Source organism: Cyanistes caeruleus, chromosome 7 (genome assembly GCF_971803275.1).
Source record: "Cyanistes caeruleus chromosome 7, bCyaCae1.hap1.1, whole genome shotgun sequence".
In the NCBI taxonomy this organism is placed as follows: Eukaryota; Metazoa; Chordata; class Aves; order Passeriformes; family Paridae; genus Cyanistes; species Cyanistes caeruleus.
Genome location: NC_141707.1, coordinates 34,699,192 through 34,718,897, shown reverse-complemented (window position 1 = coordinate 34,718,897; position 19,706 = coordinate 34,699,192). Strand labels below are relative to the sequence as shown.

At 40.8% G+C, this 19,706-nt stretch overlaps 1 protein-coding gene across 3 annotated transcripts in view; it reads left to right on the top strand.

Annotated features, from left to right (window-relative positions):
• NCKAP5 (NCK associated protein 5) overlaps positions 1–19,706 on the top strand; it is a 453,280-nt gene that overhangs the window by 19,278 nt on the left and 414,296 nt on the right. For all 3 annotated transcript variants that reach the window (XM_086898613.1, XM_086898610.1, XM_086898605.1), the window contains one exon: positions 1,650–2,480. The gene's annotated coding sequence lies outside the window, so the exon portion shown is untranslated. The remainder of the gene's footprint in view (positions 1–1,649; positions 2,481–19,706) is intronic.

Sequence of the window (19,706 nt, the reverse complement as noted above, 5' to 3'; positions counted from 1 at the left end):
TTTAGGTCTTAATTTGAGGATACAAACACTAGTAAAACACAGAAGCTGTATCCTCCTTCTCACCACCTGTGGGCATGGCCCCGGTGAGTTCCTGAATTATTTACATTTGAGTAACCAAGACTGCAACCCCTGTGTGCTCTGCTGGCAGTGGTGGGGGCTGGGGAAGGGTGAAGGCAGCTCAAAGCAGTGTGAGGTTAATGCACATCTTCTGTTGAATGTTTAGGATGCAGGAATTGTGGGACAGGAGAACAAACTCCTCTCTTGATTGTTTCACTGATGTGTTTCTCTGGGGCACTTGTCACACTAGAAAATACAAACCATAATCCAAGAAATAAGTGGTATAGATAAACCCCTGGAGAAAAATTTTACTGCCATTGTCTGCAAATAGGGCCATTATCCATAAATGGAGGAAGCAACTGGAGAATGCATGGGTGAAATACTTTGTGGTTATTAGTTTTAGTACCTTGCATGCCTCTCTGTCCCCAGTCTTTGCTATGATAATTGCAGGGAGCTATCATGAATGGATGGATCATTGATTATCACATATGACTGAATGCAGCCAGGGTAGGGAGCAATGTTAAGCATTGATCATTTGTATGTCAGTGTTTGATGGCACTGTATCGTGACAAGAAAGAGTGTGGGGATTTTTTCCCTTAAAACAAGACATAAAAATGGTTGATACAAAGGCATGGTATTAATTACTCATTGCATGGTACCTTTGTAAGTTCCCATTTCAAGAACTCTTGCTTCCATCTCCATGGTACAGAGCTAGCAGTTGCTAATCCACTGTTACAGATAAGTTACTTTGTTCATTCCAATTTATTCTTTTTGGGAAGAGGCATAACCACATATCTCCAAGAAGTTTATTTTGCTGTGCTAGTGGCTCACACAGTGCTGCTAATTGTTCTGTTTACTAAAGCATCTCTAGCCTCAGCATCTGTGAGCTGCTGCCACAGACTGGGTGCATGAAATAACCTGGGGTGATAACATCTTTTGTTGCTTTTAATTTGGCTCATGTGTACTTACAAATGTCCTGTAACTGTATACCTACTCACAGCTGTAACACTTCAGCTGTATCAGAAAAGCTGGTTTAAGTAGAATTGGCATAAAGCCTTCTGGATACAGTCTTTTGAACATACTTCCAAAGTTTTTGCCTTTAACAAACAACATGGAAAACAACTTCCAAGTGCTCTAAATGTAGCACAACCATCTGTTAACTTCAGAAATGAGCTAAGTAATAGTGATGTCTTTTCTGTTGTATGTCTTGGAACCAAAGAATACTTAAATTGCTTTTCTTTTTCTTTCCCTTTTTTTTTTTTTTAAATTTCAAGTTAATTCTAATACCTGTATTTTCGATTTGAACACATATCAAGGGACGCTTCTAATGGTCATTTCAGCTGTGTCTAGAAAAGGGTGCAGAGATTTGCAAAGGGGGTGATGGGCATAGGGGGGAAAGAGCAAGATTACAGTGTCACTATTCTCGTCTAAAAGTCTCCAGTCACTGACTATTTCTTGTCTGCCTCTCCTGGTAAATGTCACTGTGCAGACACTGATCAGACAGTCGAATGCTTAGGAGTTTATTTTGAGTTAATGGGCTGGTGGAAATTGAGACTGCACAATATGATAAAGAAAACTATTTTTCTTTACAGAGGTATCAATTTTCACAATGTAGCCACACCTTAGGAAAAGAGGAGGAGAAACAACCTCAATTTATGGGAAGCCCCTATACACAGTCACCAGGAACAAGGAGGGAAAGGAAAACAAGAACAACCCATGTTTGAAGAACTGTGTTTTGATGTACCTTCTGTATCACAATTACTCTGTAGCTCTGTAACTCTGTACAGAACTGATTTACACCATGCATTTGAAGAGGAAACCCTGGAGACTAGGCATACGTCTTTTTGACCAAATGTTCCAAAACACTGTCGATAAGGGACTTGGAAAAAGATTCTATATACATCCCATCATCCTGAAGGCAGTGAAATATCAACGAGGATAATGCAGTAGGAACTGTGGCCTGAAAGGAGAAGGAATCCTTCATTCAAAGCCTGTAAGATCACTTCACTATTTATATTCAGTGCATTTCCAGAAAACAGACTGAAGGAGGAATCAAATAGAGTTTTATGACTTCATAACTTTTAAAAGTCTCTTTAAAGCTCTTCATTATTATTCACTCTTCAAAGACAGTCTGTGGCATTACAGAGTATTAAAGGAAAAAGCAAGCTTTGAGAACCAATTACTAGAAAGCAAGACTACAAAACACATTTATCTGTTACCTTATCAAGAGTGGATAAAGATTGATTTGGAGAGGAATGTCTGCCTTCATGACATTCACTGCTGATAAATCACCTGTCAGAAGTCCTCGGGGAATGTACATGTGGCTAAAATTAGTGCACACATCATAGTACTAAGGACATCCATGGCTCAGGTTGGTGAAAAGCAGTGTCCTTATCATTGCTACATCTTCAGCATAAGTCAGGGTGAGTAACATCTGCCTCCATAGCCTGTAGCTCCAGATTGCTCCTGAATGCTGTAGTCTCTAAATAATATCTTGTAATTTACTCAGCGCAACAAATCCCTAAGAGGACTCCATGATACCTTCCTATTTCTCCCCTTCTCAGGGCCAACACACTGCTTGACAAATTAATGTGGGATATGATTTAACTTTCAGGTTTTAATAATTTAATTTTGTGTATGTTTACTGCAATGTTCTAAGGTTTCCATTAAATATGTATTTATATTCCCCCCCCTGCCCCTCCCTTCATTGCCCCTTGTTATAGAAGTGTTTGTGTCTGGGAAGCAGGGATTGGTCAGTATTGTGGGAGTTGTTCTTGTCATGAGTGGACTTATTTAAAGGAGAGCTTGTCTTACTATCTTCTCTGAAGATGCCTGGACTCTGAAATCATCTAATTTCCTTTGCAATATTCATAGTTAGATCATTTTGACAGACCATGGTCTATCCTTAGCTCTCATGTATGTCACCCTGACCTCTGAAATCTCTATTATAAGCCATCCAAGTGTAATACCTTTAAAGGGAAGTTTTTAATAGCAAGAGGAGCGAGGTAAGAATATGTGTGCATGTGCATGTATGTGATGTGGGAGACGAGGATCAAAGGAAATAAGTGATATCTGGTCTCCATCAGGAAAAGCAAGATCTGCATGGTTCAGGAGGTACCTTTCAACCCTTCCCATATTCCTAGTTTGAATGGCAGCTTTATATTGCATTTCTTTTTTTTAAAAAAAAAATTGGCATAAAATTATGTATTTTTTTTAGTAGTAACACCTTAACAGCAGTCATAGTAGCAGATTTATCAAGAGCCTTTGCTGCAGGAAGAGTTGGCATATACAGTTTACTGCAGGAAGAGTTGGTATATACAGTTTGCTGTAGCAACTGACAAATGCATTGACTGAAGCAAGAAAAAAACCATGTTGGGAAGAAAGAATATGTGACCTAGACTTTTATGAGGCCAAGCTACTAACAGCCCTAGGTGTGTGCCAGTGGGACAGGGAAGGAACAAGATGAGATCGGCCCCAGTGTGTACTGGCAGCAAAGCCAGCTGTTGTGCTGTGGGATATAAGCTCCTTGAGAAGTTCTGCCCTGAGGTTCAGAGCTAAGGCCCTTGGAATTCTTCTAGGTGAGCGTGGCTCAGCTTGTGACCTGTGCAATGCTTTCATCTGGCTCACCACAGCTTCCCTGGAGCAGACAGGGAGCAGCTGAGGCGGGAGGGAGCAGCCCAGGCGGCTGAATCAGCCCCAGGCCTGCCACAGAGACAGGCATGCCAGGCTGCTGCTGCTGCTCAGGATGGGGGGCTGCCCAGCACAGCCCTGAGTCTCTGGGTGAGGCTGTGGCAGGAGCAGGATGGTGATTCTGGGGCTAGGAGGGCTGGGAAGGGAGTGCCCTGGGGTGGGAGTGGGTTTTGTGGAGCTCAGAGACAGACATGTCTGCAGGTAGGTGAGTGGGAAGAAGAGTTCATTCCCAGAGCCTTAAGCTGGCCACAGAAGAGCTGAAGGCTGGAATGCTCCCTCCAGTATCCTGCCAAATGTGCCTGAGGAGCCAATGTCTTTTTCCTCCTCTTTTTTCTTCATATGGACCTGCCAGACCAACAATTATCTCAAGTCAAAAGGAGCTCCAGAAGGTAAGTCTTGAACGAACTTTGACTTCTGGTTAAGAGACAGCAGTGGATGCTGCCCCTCTGTGCACAAACTGTATGGAATCAGTGGGAATCAAGGATTTGGCTCTGCTGGACTGATTTTCCATGCTTATTACTTTACCACAATGTACCCAGGCGAGGAGACTCAGCTGCCAGTATAGTTTCTGGGAGGAAGAATCTGCATGACTTTGGTTTCTGAGTATTTTTTATTCTGCTTTGCTCTGCTTGTGCTTGCTAAATGCTGGACTGTAATTGTAATGGAGACTTTAACACTGGGACAGGAGTTTGAGAGATTCACTGCAGACTTACTGAAAAGTTCTTGTGGACATTGTGCACATCCAGAAGAAATAGATGGAGGTAGACAATAAAAGTTTTTAATTAAATGTTTGAATCCAAGACACAAATGAACACTTCTCTTCCATTTACAGGCTTGGTTGGGAAAGTAAAATTCTGAAAAAGAGGAGATACTGTTCTCTTAACAACATTAATGCAAGTGTCCTGGCCATTTCACATAACAATTTGTTGGGGTTTTTCCCTTAATATTCTCCCAAAATCTTCTAAACCTTTGAACAAAGGTTTTGATTCTAGGTAAGTTTGAATAATAGCTCTGTACATTATAAACAGCAGCATAAGCATTAGTCACATGAAAAATACAAAGCTCTCCATCTATTTTAGACATTACAGACCAATTTACAAAGTCAGTCCTAATCCTAATGTCTGTGCACACAGACATACTAAGTGCACATGAATTTTATGAACTTGTATTTATCACCTGGCACCCGAGTAGGGCTGAACCCACAAACACTCAGTCACTTGTAGCAACTTCAATCTTCTTCACAGTGTAGTAAATGGGATTTGAAAGACTTGATCTTTAGACTGAGAAAGGAAGGAATTAAAATTACCCTTGTTTCTCCCTTTTTCCCCCTCTCCTCTGTCTGCCTCTTTCCAAGGATTTACATTCAGATTTGAACCATAAGTGATTTCATTCTGTCCTCAGATCTCCCTGCCCCAGAAATACTGTGGCAACTCAAAAAAGCCTGAGATAAAGTGCTTTTATTGAATAGTGTTATGAATTAGTGATGCATGATTATAATAAAGAATAAGGGATGTAATAATGCATGTGTAAAATAGCAAAAGTTTTGTAGTTCTAAGCTAGTTTCTTTTTGTGTTGTAATTATCTTTTGTTTAAACTGAAATTGTTATAGTTGTTTATTTCATGACCAGAATCTGGTATATGATTCATAGCACTATCAAAGCAAACAAGTGCTAACTTTGTGATTATTCCCTACCTTATTAAATAATTTAGAAACCACTTTATTAAATTTATAAATTAAACAGTAACATTGCCTTCTGCAAATAGCAAAATCTATTTAAATTGCCTTTGGGAATATTTCCCAAGAGTTTGTCTTTGCTAGTCATTCCATAACAAAAAATGGTCTTTTACTTGTGACCAGCTGCCACATAGAGAAACACTGAAAGCTGCTGCTAACTTTTCCCAAGATTGTTTATATACCAATGACTGAGACAAAAACTACTGCTTTTGTGTCTATGTAAAAAATCCTATTTTAGATCATGTAGGTTATATATATATATATATATATATATATATATATATATTTTACATAACAAAGATACACATTACCCTGTCACATTTCCTAGGATTCAGCCAGTCATCTATTTCTCTCTCATATTTCCAAAGGGAAAGTTTTGTCTGATGATTTAAATAGAAATAGTGTGCTTTCTGTTAAGATGATGTTCACCAAGGCACTAAGAATAAATGTTTGAACAATTCCTCTAAGTTTTATATGCACAACACAATTGTTTTACAGAATAATTTCACAGTATTCATTTTCCTACATGTAACACATATTAAGGGATTGTTATTTGTCTCTTCTTCAGCTGAGGCAATACATGGCGAGAATTTTCATTCCACCAAATCTAAACAAAATCTACTGTAATACAGGCAGCAAAACCAAAGTTTTCTAAGATCTTTAGTTCTAAGCAGGCCTCACCAGCTAAACTGGTGGCATAAATTCAGGGCTGGCATCCTTGACAATCCAAGCAGGGATTTTTTCCAGAGATTTAAGAGCCCAGTTCTGAGTAGCCAGTAGCATAATGCTACTGGGGGAAAACAGCTTATATCAAAAAGGTTTTGATTATTTCCTTTCATTAAATCAGTTGCATCATCCAAGCCAGTGATTAATTTCTTTCTTTGAACTCTTCATTAAATGCTCAGTAATTTTTTCCCAGTGTCTTAAGCTTGGAATTCTTACATTTACTCCATCTATTTCATTTAGTACCAGAGGGCCAAATGCTGATCAGTGACCTCGTGACAGTGGTCACCTTATGATTTCTTGGTTTCAAAATCTGTAGCTTTCTCTGTGGACAATCATGTTTTTCTTCTCTCCCCTGCTCCATGACCATAAGCACTGCACTCTCACCCTGGGATCCAAAACTGTCAGCCTGGGTTTTTTTTTCTCTACTGATGTAGAATGGGGACATAACCCAAACCCAAGAACCGGTTGCTGCACCAGCCCTAAAGGTCCAACAGAGGTTGCTGATAACAAACTGGGGTCTTTGTCTTAAAGCTGGCTGTTGCCAGGTTTCTGAGGAGGTAAAATGCTGAGGAATGGAATTCTCTCTGCTCAGTACAAGGGGCATTGGGTGTTGTGGTACACAGTTCCAAAGAGCAACAAGTGATTTAGTCTGCCAGCTTTCCTCAGCTGTCAAGAGTCAGACTTCCTATACAATCTGTGGTGAGAAATAGTCCTGACATGAAAACAAAGCCAGCCAGACGTGGTGCTAAAATTAGGCACTCCAGCAATCTTGTATCTCAGCTCCCTGGTTATGAAGGGGACACAAATATACTTCCTGCAGCTTTTATTTGTGTTTGGGAGACTGTATCCCTCAATGCATAAAAATTGCAAAGGCACAGACTGCTTCTGTAGATTGTGCCTTTCTACTTTACCTTTCTACTGTAATCAGGAAAAAGGTCTGCAATACAGATTTGTGAAGCCTTCTAAAATCTATTTTTAAAATATTTTTTTGGTATATAATACAGACATAAGAACTGAGAAATACTCTGTGAGTTGTCATTTATTGTTTCAAGTTTTGGCATCAGTTCTGAAGCCCTCATGCAGGCTGAATTCTGGGAAGTAGGAATTCAAGTTCACTAAAGGTAAAATGGTTCTACAATTTATATTTAATTTGGTTTTTGAGAGAAACAATGCCACCTTTCCCACTGCTCTGCTTGGTACTGCTGCTGCTGGCTTTTCGTGGTGTTTTGAGGCGACTTTGAAAAAAGCAAGGAAAAAGAAGATTAAATTGTACATTACAATTTAAGATAATATGAAGGTACTTAAACTACAAATCATCAAAAAATACATTCAAGTTTCTCTAGAGAATTATGCTCTCTAATCACAGAAACAAATAAGCAGTGTGGGTTTGGGAACATCATGAGACTGTCAAAAATACAGCCACTGTAGTACACAAAAATACAAAAAATACACTGTAATATACAAAAATAGAGCAGGAAACAAAAAGTCATTCATTCATCAAATCCATAGTGAATGAGCTGCTAAATCACAACTAAACTGAAATTATTGCAGACAGATGAATCCAGAAATGGAAGCTCTATTTCCTTTCTTCTCTAAGTCTAAGCATAAGTCTGTTAAAAATCATAATCTTCTAGAAATCAGTGAGAATATTAGTCTTGATTATAGCAAATTTATAGATTTACCTGATTCTTGCTGCTGTGAAAGGAATATCAGTATCCGTGATTCCAGATGCTAAAACTTCTCAGACAACAATGAAAGAGAATTACTGGAAACTGAATAATTTGCTAAGTACTCAACAAGGAGGAAGGACAGGTATAGAAACCACCAGCTCTCACATGGAGCAGATGACATTCCTGAGATGGGAGGGAGAAACAAATACATTTTCACAAGTACTGAGCCTCTTCCACTATAGCTGGGAAAATAGAGAGAGAAAGTTTGTGAGAAAGAAGAACAAACTAATTCACAGCTTTTACAAGAAGGAGAGTGAATGTGTGGAGAGAAATAGAAGAAGGCATAATATGATATAAATTTATGGGCATTAAAGAAATAAAGAGGCAGAGAAGCAGCTCTAGTGTTTCACAGACAGTGGTTAAATTTTCAGTGGGGAACAGAGCTACAGAAAGCTGAATTTCTGTCTGTTCTGTATTTGTATCAGCAAACCATCAAAGACTGCTTCATATAAAAGGAGCTGAGATTTGATCTTTCTTTTGTTGGGAGGGAAAAACACCAGGCACAAAACCACAAGAAACTTCCTGTTTGGTTTATTAAAGTGAACCCCCACAAATTACAATTTATTTCAATTCTAACAGACCCACAAGAAATTTGTTGCTCGAAGGGAGGTACCATGTGAATCACATCCATAATCAGGAAACTAAAATTTCCAATTGCTAAAGGAGGACAAGAAGCAGTAACAAGCAGTGAGCACGATGGTATTAAAAATTCTCATTTGTGTGAGTGAGGGTTGTCCAGAATGCTTTCTCAGAGAGGACAGAAATTTAATTGCCATAATTCCCACAAAGTACATGTGACCCAAATGATTGTGTTGAAGCTGTTACTGAGTGTTTCTGCTGGGAGAGAGTTTAATAATTTATAAAGATCCAGTTTCAGTAGCAGCTTTTATGGTTTTAGAACGGTAAACCTTGGTTAAAGGTTCAAGGAGACATTTTATAGGTTTAGAGTGAAGCACAAACATTTTAATATGATGTGTATAAGCCACCTTTAACCATCCATTTGTTTTCCCATTAATACTTGGCATTGAGAGGAAGGTGAAATTGCAGCTAGTCTGAGATCTGCATTTAACACCCAGGACATTGAACGTCCAAACTTTTGAACAGGTATCTGATATTCTGCAGGTGTTTTACTGTTTCTAGTCAGGCTTTGAGGTTTCCCAGTTCTCTGAAGAGCGAACAGCCGTAGCTGGCGCTGCGTGAGGCTGACTGCGTTTATGGGCAGGGATGGTTTTCCTGCTGTGCTGCACTCATTTGACAGTGACATCTGGTGACCAATTATTAAAGTGCAGGTGCTTCAGGGCTCGGCTCTGCTCCGCTTTACCTCCACTGTGACAACAGCCCTAGACACTCAACAAATTACTGCTTGAAAAGAGGCATTTTGCGTGTTTGAGTGTCGAGTGAGTGATTCTAGATTAGTTTTTCATTTGAGCAGGTGAAACCCCTCAACCCCTTAAACCTTTTAAAGACTAAAACCTAACCTTTTAAAGACTAAAATCTTACCATTTGCTTTATTCTACATATATATGACATACATACACTATTCGGTTACATTTTAGCCACTTATGAGTTATCCACAGAGGTTCAATCCACAGGTATCATGTTAAACCCTTTCTTCTTTAGACAGTTGTTTGTGTAACATGAAAGCAACAAACAAGAATGATGTGTTCAAACTTTTCAGGCTCTATCAAAACTTCATTTACTTACTATGGACTCTCACTGAAACTTTCAGTCATAATACAAATGAAGATAGTGTAGAAAAATACAGAAATTTCAAAATAATTAAGAATTCAAACTACTGATTAAAGAGTATTTGAAATGCTGTATCAGTTTATGAATCATCTTCCCACTGGTCATAATATACAGGAAAGTTAAAAATTAGATGAAGGATATTAATTAAAGAAGATTAAAAGAAAAATGCTACTTAGCATGAAAGAATAGAATGCGCTCATTGTTGAAGTGAACTTCTAACACTTCAATATGTATATAAGCTTATGATGTGTGTTTCACTCATAATTGCAATATGTGGAATCTAAAACAAGCAGAATGTGCTACAGAATTGGTAATTTCTTACCAAGGGCTGAGATACTTCTCTTAGCTACTGCATTTTGAAGTAGCCAGTCATATTTAGAACCTGGACTTTTCAAATGGTTTATTTAGCTCAAGATTTTGAGAAAGAGGAGTTCTGTCTTTATCTGTAGTCCCTTAGAAAGATATATCCATTATGGTGGGGACAGTTTGTTTCTGTATGGATTCTTAAATGTTACTGTATTTGTAGCTTTCTGTTTTCTAATATGAAGAAATAACTATTTCTTAGTGTTCAGGAGCAGAATGTCCCAGACGCTGTGCACCAGTACCCATTTGATTTTGGGAGGTCAAACAGGCAAGCTGACCTCCCAAAGTTTTTTATCTCTCCATTTCTCTTCCGGTTTCTCAAGAAAGATGCTAGTATTTGCAGCACGTAGCAAGTGTGTCCTAAGTTTAAAGTCTCCCTGTAATGCATGAATGAAAGCATCAACTTCTGTTAAAGGAACTTTCTTTAAAGCTCCAGATAGTTTATGGGAAGGAAAATCTATTTTAGGAACCACTTGTGAGTGGGAGAGAAGAGGAAATGAGGTCTCTTGGGTATCCCTCCTTCTAACAACATTGCTGTAAACTTTTCTTTCTGAGAAAGATTGCCATTTGTTTTTCATTCAAATATATTTAAATGATTGCAAGACTAAATTACTCCCAGTAATAAAATCTAATACCTGTTATGCCCATATTTCAGCACACTAGAGTTAAACTTGGATATTGAGTGCATTAGATAATAAGAGGAGAGGTTGTGAAATCCTTTCAAAACTATTTTTCTACCAGTGTTTGGCACTTCTGGGACATGTTTTTCATCCCACATGTTGAAACCAGTATGCTCCGATGGGTGATGGCCAGGTCAAGCCTTCCAGCTTCAGTGCTGCTGTGACTGTGCCCCCAGAGGTTGTCCTGGCTTCCCCTGGCTGGTCTGTGGTGCAGCGTGTGCAGAGCTGGAGTGTTGCCCTGGGTTTCCCTGGGACAGAGCTCACTTTCTTAAGGAAAGATTCAGAAGGTGAAGCTCGTTTGACTGAGGCTTCTGGTGACACTGCACCAGACATGCTGGCTTAAAGAAGGGTTGTTTGCTCCCCTGGAGTATCAGAACACAGCCGAGTGTGTGGGTGAAAGCTGATGGGGGAGATGAGTCTCTGCTAAGCCATGACAGGGTGCAGGGAAAACACACATGCACGGGGCTGGAGACCACTGCAGTGGGGGTGAAGGATGGGCTGCCAGGCCAATGGTGCTCCTTTCTCTGCCAGGTGACCTCTTTACCTGCAAGGCTGACAAGTGCTGGATGTGATAAAAGGTTTTATTGCTGCTAAAATCTGAGAGGAAAAGAAACAACAGGCATTAGTATGCAGAAATGCATATTAGAGGGTTCTCACTCCTTTTAACTAACTCCAATAATCACACTGCCTGCTGCCTCATCCATTTCTCTTCCAACATCCGCATGTTCTGGGTTCCTAAACACCTTTTCCACCACATTTTCCAGCAAAGCAATCAAAGTGCTGAGAAACAGAGGAAATCGTACAAGGTCTTACATAAAAATATTTGTGATTAAAGACAGTTGAACCTAAATTTCTTGTGTTAGACTGGAAGTCTGATCAGTGCCCCATGCTGCCTTGATGGAGGGAAACATCCTGTAGGTATCACTCTCCATAACTTCTGGGGAAGGCGCTCCCAGAAGATTGGCACCTCTGCAACCGATGCAGATTCAAGTATGAGAACTCATTTCCCCAAATCCAGCATTCCATTTGTCTTTGTCTGTGGTAATAAAGGGCTGAGAAGTGCTGTGAATCAAAAGATTAGCTCCAATCACACAGCTGACTGACACAGTGAACTATTCTGCACCCTGCTGTGCTGGCACTGCTTTGTGCTGGAAGAGTGAGTTGTGATGTGCAGGGACAGGTAAAGCAGATTGTTGTTTCCAAATGAATGAAAGTGTGCATGTGCATGATTTGGACATGTTTCCTGGATTCCCAAGGAAGCCAATGAATGAGCAGTGAAGGAAATCTTTCCTCCAGCATTTTTGGCAGCTTGGAGAATTCTGCTTCTCTAATGTTGTCGTAATTGCTGTGACCTAGAGCTGGTTGAACATTCACCCCACTGTAATGTTTTGCCACTGAAAAATGTTGATATCTCTAGTCATGGTGTGTCTCTGCTTGTAAACTTGTCTGTGAAATCCTTTTGAGGTTACTCATTTTGCTATGATTGATGCAAAAATGAAGTTATTTGGCTATTTGAATACAGATACTCTCTGTGAAATATTTGGGATTCTATAAATACTTGTCACAAAACAAAAATGTAACATTTACCCATGAATTTGAAAATGTTTGCTTAATTTTTAGGCAATGAAATTATATCCTAAAATATCAAATTTTCTCCACGGACGTTAAGTTCTGCACTTCAAACTAGTCTAGATGACATCACAATGTCAACTCTCTAATAGGAACATAAGCATGGAGAATAACAGGCTTTTCCCAGCCTGATGCAAGCTCTGACTGTAGTGCTGCTGTGTTGACATGCTTCTTAGAGCTTTGTGAAACACTGATTTGAAAGGTTTTGGATGTCAAGATCATTTTGCAAGCAAGAAGCTCCATTTTACTTCCTCTCACCAGAAGGACCTTTTGGCTATCTGGTTTCAGAGCAGGAGTATGTACACTACTCCAAATTCTGCAGTGTTCAAGCTGTCCTGACATTTCCTTCCTCCAAATATGAAAAGCTTTGACACACAGCTCTGACCAAGCTTCTCTTTCTACCAACTTACTTCATTAGTCTGTGTTTCCTACAGTTAAAATTTATCTGTAGAATAGCATTTCAGGGTATGTTGCACGATCTCACAGAAGAGGTAATGTGATGTAGTGGGAACTCAAGTCATATATTTATCAGCATACCTACATGTTTGATGATAATGTGTATTCATCCAGCTGCAGTTTTAGTCAGGAAGTGGTCTCAGATCAAAGTCTGGCATCTCTTTAAAGATCTTTCAGTTGGTTCTACATTTTGGAGCCACTCTGTTCCCTTCCAGTTCAAAGAGAAGCTGGTTGCCTTGAACCATTTGCAGTTTGTACTAAAACAGAAGAGAATACAATGAGCACACAGTGACTATTTTTGTCCCTATTAAAATGTACAGTTTGATGGAGGCTGGTGTTGTACAGACATCTCACCATTACAACAGCCATTCTCATTCTACTGTTCAGTACCTCTGTCCTTTCTTAGGAGTTTTCCCACCGTATTCTCTGGAAAGCTGGAGCCCTTCTGGGTGCTAGAGCTGCTGCATGTGCTGTCTGTTGCATTTTTCATAATCTTCCTGCAGTCACCTTGTGCCTCCCACGAAGTGATTGTCTTTTTCTGTGTCATTCTGCTGTGAGAGCAGTCGACAGGCAGTTGGTGGGTGCCTTTCCCAACAAGGTGTCAATCTGACTCCCCCTGTCTCACTCACTGTAATGATCCAATGTAAATGTTGTGAAGACATATCAATGTCTAAAGAGCTTTCTGTTCACAAAGTGCTTTGATGCTTTTGAAATGTGCTTCCTTGCTCTCAGGAGACTTTATTCAAGGTTAAGAAGTTTTAGGAGAAGCTTGGAGTCATTTGCCATCTAGTTTGAAAGACGTGTGTAAGAGCAGTGGCTTCTATTCTCTACCCGACTGGGCTGGGCCAAATAAAATCTGTACTTCCTAAATTTGAATGTTCAGTTCTGAGCAGATCAACCCCAGTAATTCATAATTTAAAATAACCTGAGACACCATTTAGGCTCTGAAAGATGATTTTAGGATTTTTTCAGTTGTTCTGAAAGCCTTTCTCATCATACTTTTTTTTTCTCCCAGCTTAATAAAGTGTTCTAGTTATTCCTTTCAGACAAGGTCTCATAAATAACTTAGTATTTAACAAATCTGGTGTTTGAAGCAATCTCTTTTTAATTTTTTTTTTTTGGTACTGCCTTGACAATGAATGCCACTTCCTCTGGCGGGGGAATCAGCACATAACTCCAGATTTTGCAGTTGGCTTTTCTGAATATCTCACACAAGATGCACAGAATGTTAACACACGGGAGCTCATGCCCTGTTGAATGTGTCTCTTTGCTCTCAGCAGCTGTCTTGTACTTCTGTTTCAGCACTTCTGTATCCATTTTTTTTTAAATGTTAAGAAGTTTGCACAACAGTGAGAAGGGTACAAAATTTATGTGGCAGCAGTGGTAACTTCAGTCCTAAATGAGCAATTACACTTCATAGTGAAACATGACCAGCTGGCCCAGCCATATGGGTCTGGCGGCTCTTCCTAAGCTTGTTTTGACTGATTTTGAAGGTGTCTCTGTGGACGTGCCAAAAATGAACAGAGACTTTGCTACAGGGGGACTTTTATCATCTATTTGTCTCTTCTTTACAAAGACACACTAACTAAAACAAAGATGGCTGTTTTCACCTCTAATTGGGGACCTCAGCTGAGTCATTTAATTGAGGTCAATCATTGCCATCTTGGGTAATGATATGAGGCCATCCCGGGTTGATTGCTCCATAGTAAAAGCAGCAGTGAGTAATAAGTTTAGATAAGAGACTTATCTAACACTGCAGGTGTTATTTATGTCTTCTGAAGAGAGCCCATCTTTGTTCTGGCATTGCTGTTTTGACACAATTTTATCCAAGCACTTCCTCTGTGTGTGCATTAGCAGCAATAGAAGATGGGACATGTCAAACCTCTCTTGACAGAAAATGCCTTTAAAAATCATCCAAGGGAGCATTCACTGTATTCTAAAATCCTTTCCTCCCAGTGAGATGCCTGGAAAAAAAACCCCTCATATTTTAACACATTCATCTGTTCTGTAAAATTAATTTTAAAAGTGGAAACCCCTTGTTTGTGTCTTTTCTCTGGTGCACCTGCACAGCATTGATTTTTTCTTCAAAGTAACATGCTTGAGGGGTTTTTCCCTGTTTTTAATGTTGCAAAATGCTTTATTTCAGCTCTGATCTGTGCCTTGCCTCAGTGAAATTGCCATTAAAATCCTATTGCTACCTTTTATTCTAGTGGGTCTCAGACCCTCACAGATGTGAGAGCTGCAACCTTGCAGGAATCTGGCCCAGAGAGGAGGGAGGAGGCTCAAAGAACTGATCCTGGAGAGCGGTGCATTGACAGCTCTGTAGCAGCTGTCATTGATGTTGGACTCATCTGAAAAAATACAGCTAGGGATAATCTTGGGAAAAGGGAAAAAAAGTAGTATGGAGCATTTTTATTTTAATAAATTATAAATCTTATGTTAGAAACCAGCAAATCATTCCAGTAGAAAACCCTCAGTGTTTTCCTGGCCTAACTCATAAATTAGCCACCTTTCTTTGATTCCATTTATTTTTAACCATTTCAATACCAAACCCACAGCAGCAGACTTTCTTGGCTTTTTGGTGTGTAGAAAAATCCTTTACTTTTTCAGCTTTGTTTACACATCTGCAGATATTGGAAAAAGAAGTCAAAACTACTTTCCTTTGCCCTGACCCTGTTAGGAGCTGTTTGCTCACATGGGGCTGGGTCTGCAACCAACCCGGGGCACTCAACATGTTATTCCTCTGGAGTTCCTTCCTCCATCACTCCTTAGAAGAGTTCTGCCACTTCTAGCAGAAAATGAGCAATATGGAAAGCTGAAAAAGCAAAGGATGGTTAATTTTAAAGGACAGCACAAGCAGTAAATGAAAATTATGACCAGTTGTGAACAGGAGAAGGATTGACACAAATTTATACTCTTCTAGTTCCCTTCCAAATGAAAAATGGGCATGAACCCCTGCATGTGCTGATTCGCACCCACGAGGAGAGGGACTGGCTGGGTGAAGAGCAGCCTGTCGTTCCCACCCGTCACTTGTTCAGCCATCCAAAGGCTGGGAGGGAAATTCACTGCCGGGGTGTGTCGGAACCCGAACCACTTCTGTGCCGCTGTCCCGGCCGGGTCAAACCCCGCCGCATCTCGGCTGTGACCCGCACCGAGCCTGCTCCCGGCACAGCGGCACTCGGGAAAGGCAGGAGGGGCTCAGGTAGGGCAGGAATTCCCAGCGGCTCCCGGCACTCAGCACTCGGGAAAGGCAGGAGGGGCTCAGGCAGGGCAGGAATTCCCAGCGGCTCCCGGCACAGCGGCACTCGGGAAAGGCAGGAGGGGCTCAGGCAGGGCAGGGATTCCCAGCGGCTCCCGGCACTCAGCACTCGGGAAAGGCAGGAGGGGCTCAGGCAGGGCAGGAATTCCCAGCGGCTCCCGGCACTCGGCACTCGGGAAAGGCAGGAGGGGCTCAGGCAGGGCAGGGATTCCCAGCGGCTCCCGGCAGGTGTCAGCAGAGCCCCGCCATTCCAGCTCGGCTCCCGGGCGGCCAGAGGTCGAGCAATTGCAGCGGCACAAATCTCAAATGTTTTCGTCGTCTACAAACGAAGTGTTAACAAGCTGCGTTTCTGCAGTGACCTTCTTCACAGCTGGTGTATGCCCACTGTAAATGAGCTCTCTAAAATTCCCTGGCGTTCTTCCTCACGGCTCGAGAAATGCTGTACCTTTAAAGTGCCGTTTTCATGTTTCCCTGCCTTTTTCCTAATGAAGCGCATGAATTCATAATGTGTATTGAGATAACGCTAAGATTTGTAGCCTAAAGCTGGAAAAAGTAGAATGGCAGGCACTTGGCCTTTGCTGATAACTTAGCTGGTTGTAAAGGGAAGGTCAAAATTCATATGTTTTTTAATGAATTTCTAGCAGCTGTCAGTTGCTTCCCAAACCTTATGTCACTCTACTTACACGTGATTTTTATACTTAACTTCTAAACTAAAAAAATTATGAGAGCTCAATATCTCCCTGTGTTAACCAAGGATGGTGATGGCTGACAGATATTTAATCCATGGATATCAGTCCATGCTTTTCCAAAGCTGTGTAAACAGTTATGTATTAGCATAAATGTGCCTATCCACTTCCTGTGACCTAATGAGTGCATTTCTGGAGGCTTCACTGAAACTAAGAAATGCTTTGTTTTCAGAGATGTTCTAACATATGCCTTGATCGCACATTTGTAGATGGTTTAAAATATTCTATTGTTTTTCAACAAGTAAAGCAATAATGCTACCCTGTACATACAATCAAAACAGTTGAAACTATTTTCAGAAGTCGCTTGGGTGTCTGGAAAGCAGTCTTATTGAAAGGCAAAGATGATGAATACCCACTGTCCTGCATATCTACTTTAGTGCTGCAGCACTTTCCATTTACAGATCTCAAAATGCTTTCTTTCTGTGACTTGAGCACTTCCACAATCCATCTCTTTCCTGGACAGTTCTGTCAGATGAGTGACTTCTTGTTAATGACTGGCAGAGCTGGTAGGAAATCCTCTTCATGATACTCTAGAATTTAGGAAGATAAATTTATCTCCTTTGAAATACAAGTGCATCCTACCATTATCCTTAATTGAAAATTTCTTCTTTGAATGTGTTCACATATAATAAATTAATTTCTTTTCAGTGTTTCCTTTTCCCTAACTAGAGCAATGGAGAAGCTCTTGGGCATTATAGTGGATTGTCCTTCTTTTCCTCTTGCCCAGGTATCTCCAGCCATGGGTCATGCATTGGAGTGTGATACACAGCTGTGTGTGTCTAAACGAGGGGTGGTCCAGAGAGCTCTTCTGGGATTATTGAAGGTGAAAACAGGCCCCTGGGGAAAATGTATATGGGCTTCCCTTGCCCGGGTACTCCTGCTCTCCCTGAAGGAATTGCTTTCCAGAGGGAACTTGCCAGAAGTGGCTTTGATATTGAGATTTTATCTTAAATTAGGGCAACATTTGATGATGATCATCTTTATGTGAGCAACAGGAACAGGACTATAGTCTGCCATCCCCCTGTCCACCTTCCATATCATGTCTTCTTTAGTAGCATGCTCAAGCATCTCATTTGCCTTTTGTACATATTTTCCAATATTTTTTGCTAAAGAGATTTTCTCATCAATATTTGAACTCAAATAGAGAGTTAGTATTTCAGCTGATCGTTATCGATTCTCTCGAAAAGATATTTTACCAGTGAAAATGAATTGAATTAAATTGAAGTGGCAGAAGATTTAGAAACAAGATGTAATGAGGTCTCAGCCTTTTTTCTTTTAACTTTTATTTGCTAAAATCCTAATACATTCAGCATAAGTGAGAGAAATCAAGATGGATAGGAAAAGGCAATGTAATATGGTAGAATTAGTTTCAATTTCCTTTGCAGGGCGTGTATGGGTGATTTTGACATTTTACTGTGTACATTTAGAGGATGGAGTACTCAAATAAGCTGAGCTTTTCCCTCTTCACATTGATCCAGTCAGGTTCAACATAACCTATCACCTGGCCAAAAGCTCATTATTGTGTTAAGTGAGTCAGCTGCATAAGCAGTTCTCCTGCTGAACATGCTGATCCTATGAAGTTATAAATTATTTAAGACCATTTTTGTTTTGTTTCTGCCAGAGAAATAAGGACATCTCATCATTTCTGCAGGATCACCTGTTTCTTGGGGTTCACACAAATCAGTTTATAAATGACAGCATAAGGGCAAGGATGGTTTTGCTAGATCAGCAGCACTGCCTGTTTGTGTCCAGAGAGGAACAACAAACACTGTTCCAAGAGCACAGAAAGAAGGAAAATATTAGTACTGGTACTGTGAAGTGGGGACAACAAGGGGACAGATAAACTTCCCCCAAAACAAACCTGTCCCAGCTTGCAACCGGCTCTGGCCACATCTGTCCTTTGCTGTGTCTGACCTTGGGCAGCCCTCAGCGGGAGGGTGGCCAGAGCAGGGACTCGTATGCCTGGGCACAGCTGGCATGGGGTAGGCATCTGGCAGGAGTAGAGGGGCTCCAGCACTGCTGGGCTGTCCTGCAGCTGTCTGTGGAGGAGGCTGGCTCTGAGGACAGGCCTGCCACAGCTGTCCTGCTGTTTGCCTTGTGCTGTCAGCCCGAGACCTGTGCCTGGTGAGCTTCCGGAGCTGTGCACATCCTGTCCTCGGGACAGCCTGCGAGCTGAGTGTCTTGAAAGCAACGAGGACTCAGCATAAAAGATCTGATAACTGACTTTTAAAGGGCTTCCCAGTGTGTCTCTCCAAAGAATCAAATAATGCCTGATGATACGTCAGTTTTCACAGGGCTTTGAGCTAGATAATCATACTGCTCAGAGACAGGCTGTTCTGATTACTTCTGCAGGGAATAATATACATTTGAGCTACCTTTCAACCAAGAAGTTTCAGTGGAGAACTGCACAGATGATTGACAAACTTGTGCCAATGGAAATTTGTAAGACCTTGCCAGGTATTCTGTGAGGGACAATGGCATTATACAGTCTTGTGGCTTCATGTGGTGCCTGCTAAAAATGAAACCTGGCTATTCAATTAAAATGATATTAAATTATATTCTCAGGCAAATGCTTGTCCTAAGCAGAATTGCAGCTAGGGGTCTCTGTGTACTTGTAGGAGGCAGCAGAATGCCAGGCAAAAAGTACCTCAGAACTTGTTTGTCACTCTGAGAAGTTTGTCTTGCAGTGTACTGGAAGGATTTTCTAATTCAAGGTAGGTAAAATACATACTTTCTCTTTCTGTGGCACAGACACTCCTAGGCTAACACCATTCCTTTTTGTGGCATTGTGTTCTGCATCTGCCAACACGTTAATGATTGTTGCAGGTCCATCTTTCTTTGGCTCTTCTGGGATTTATGGTGCTCCGACATGGGTTACCTGGCAAG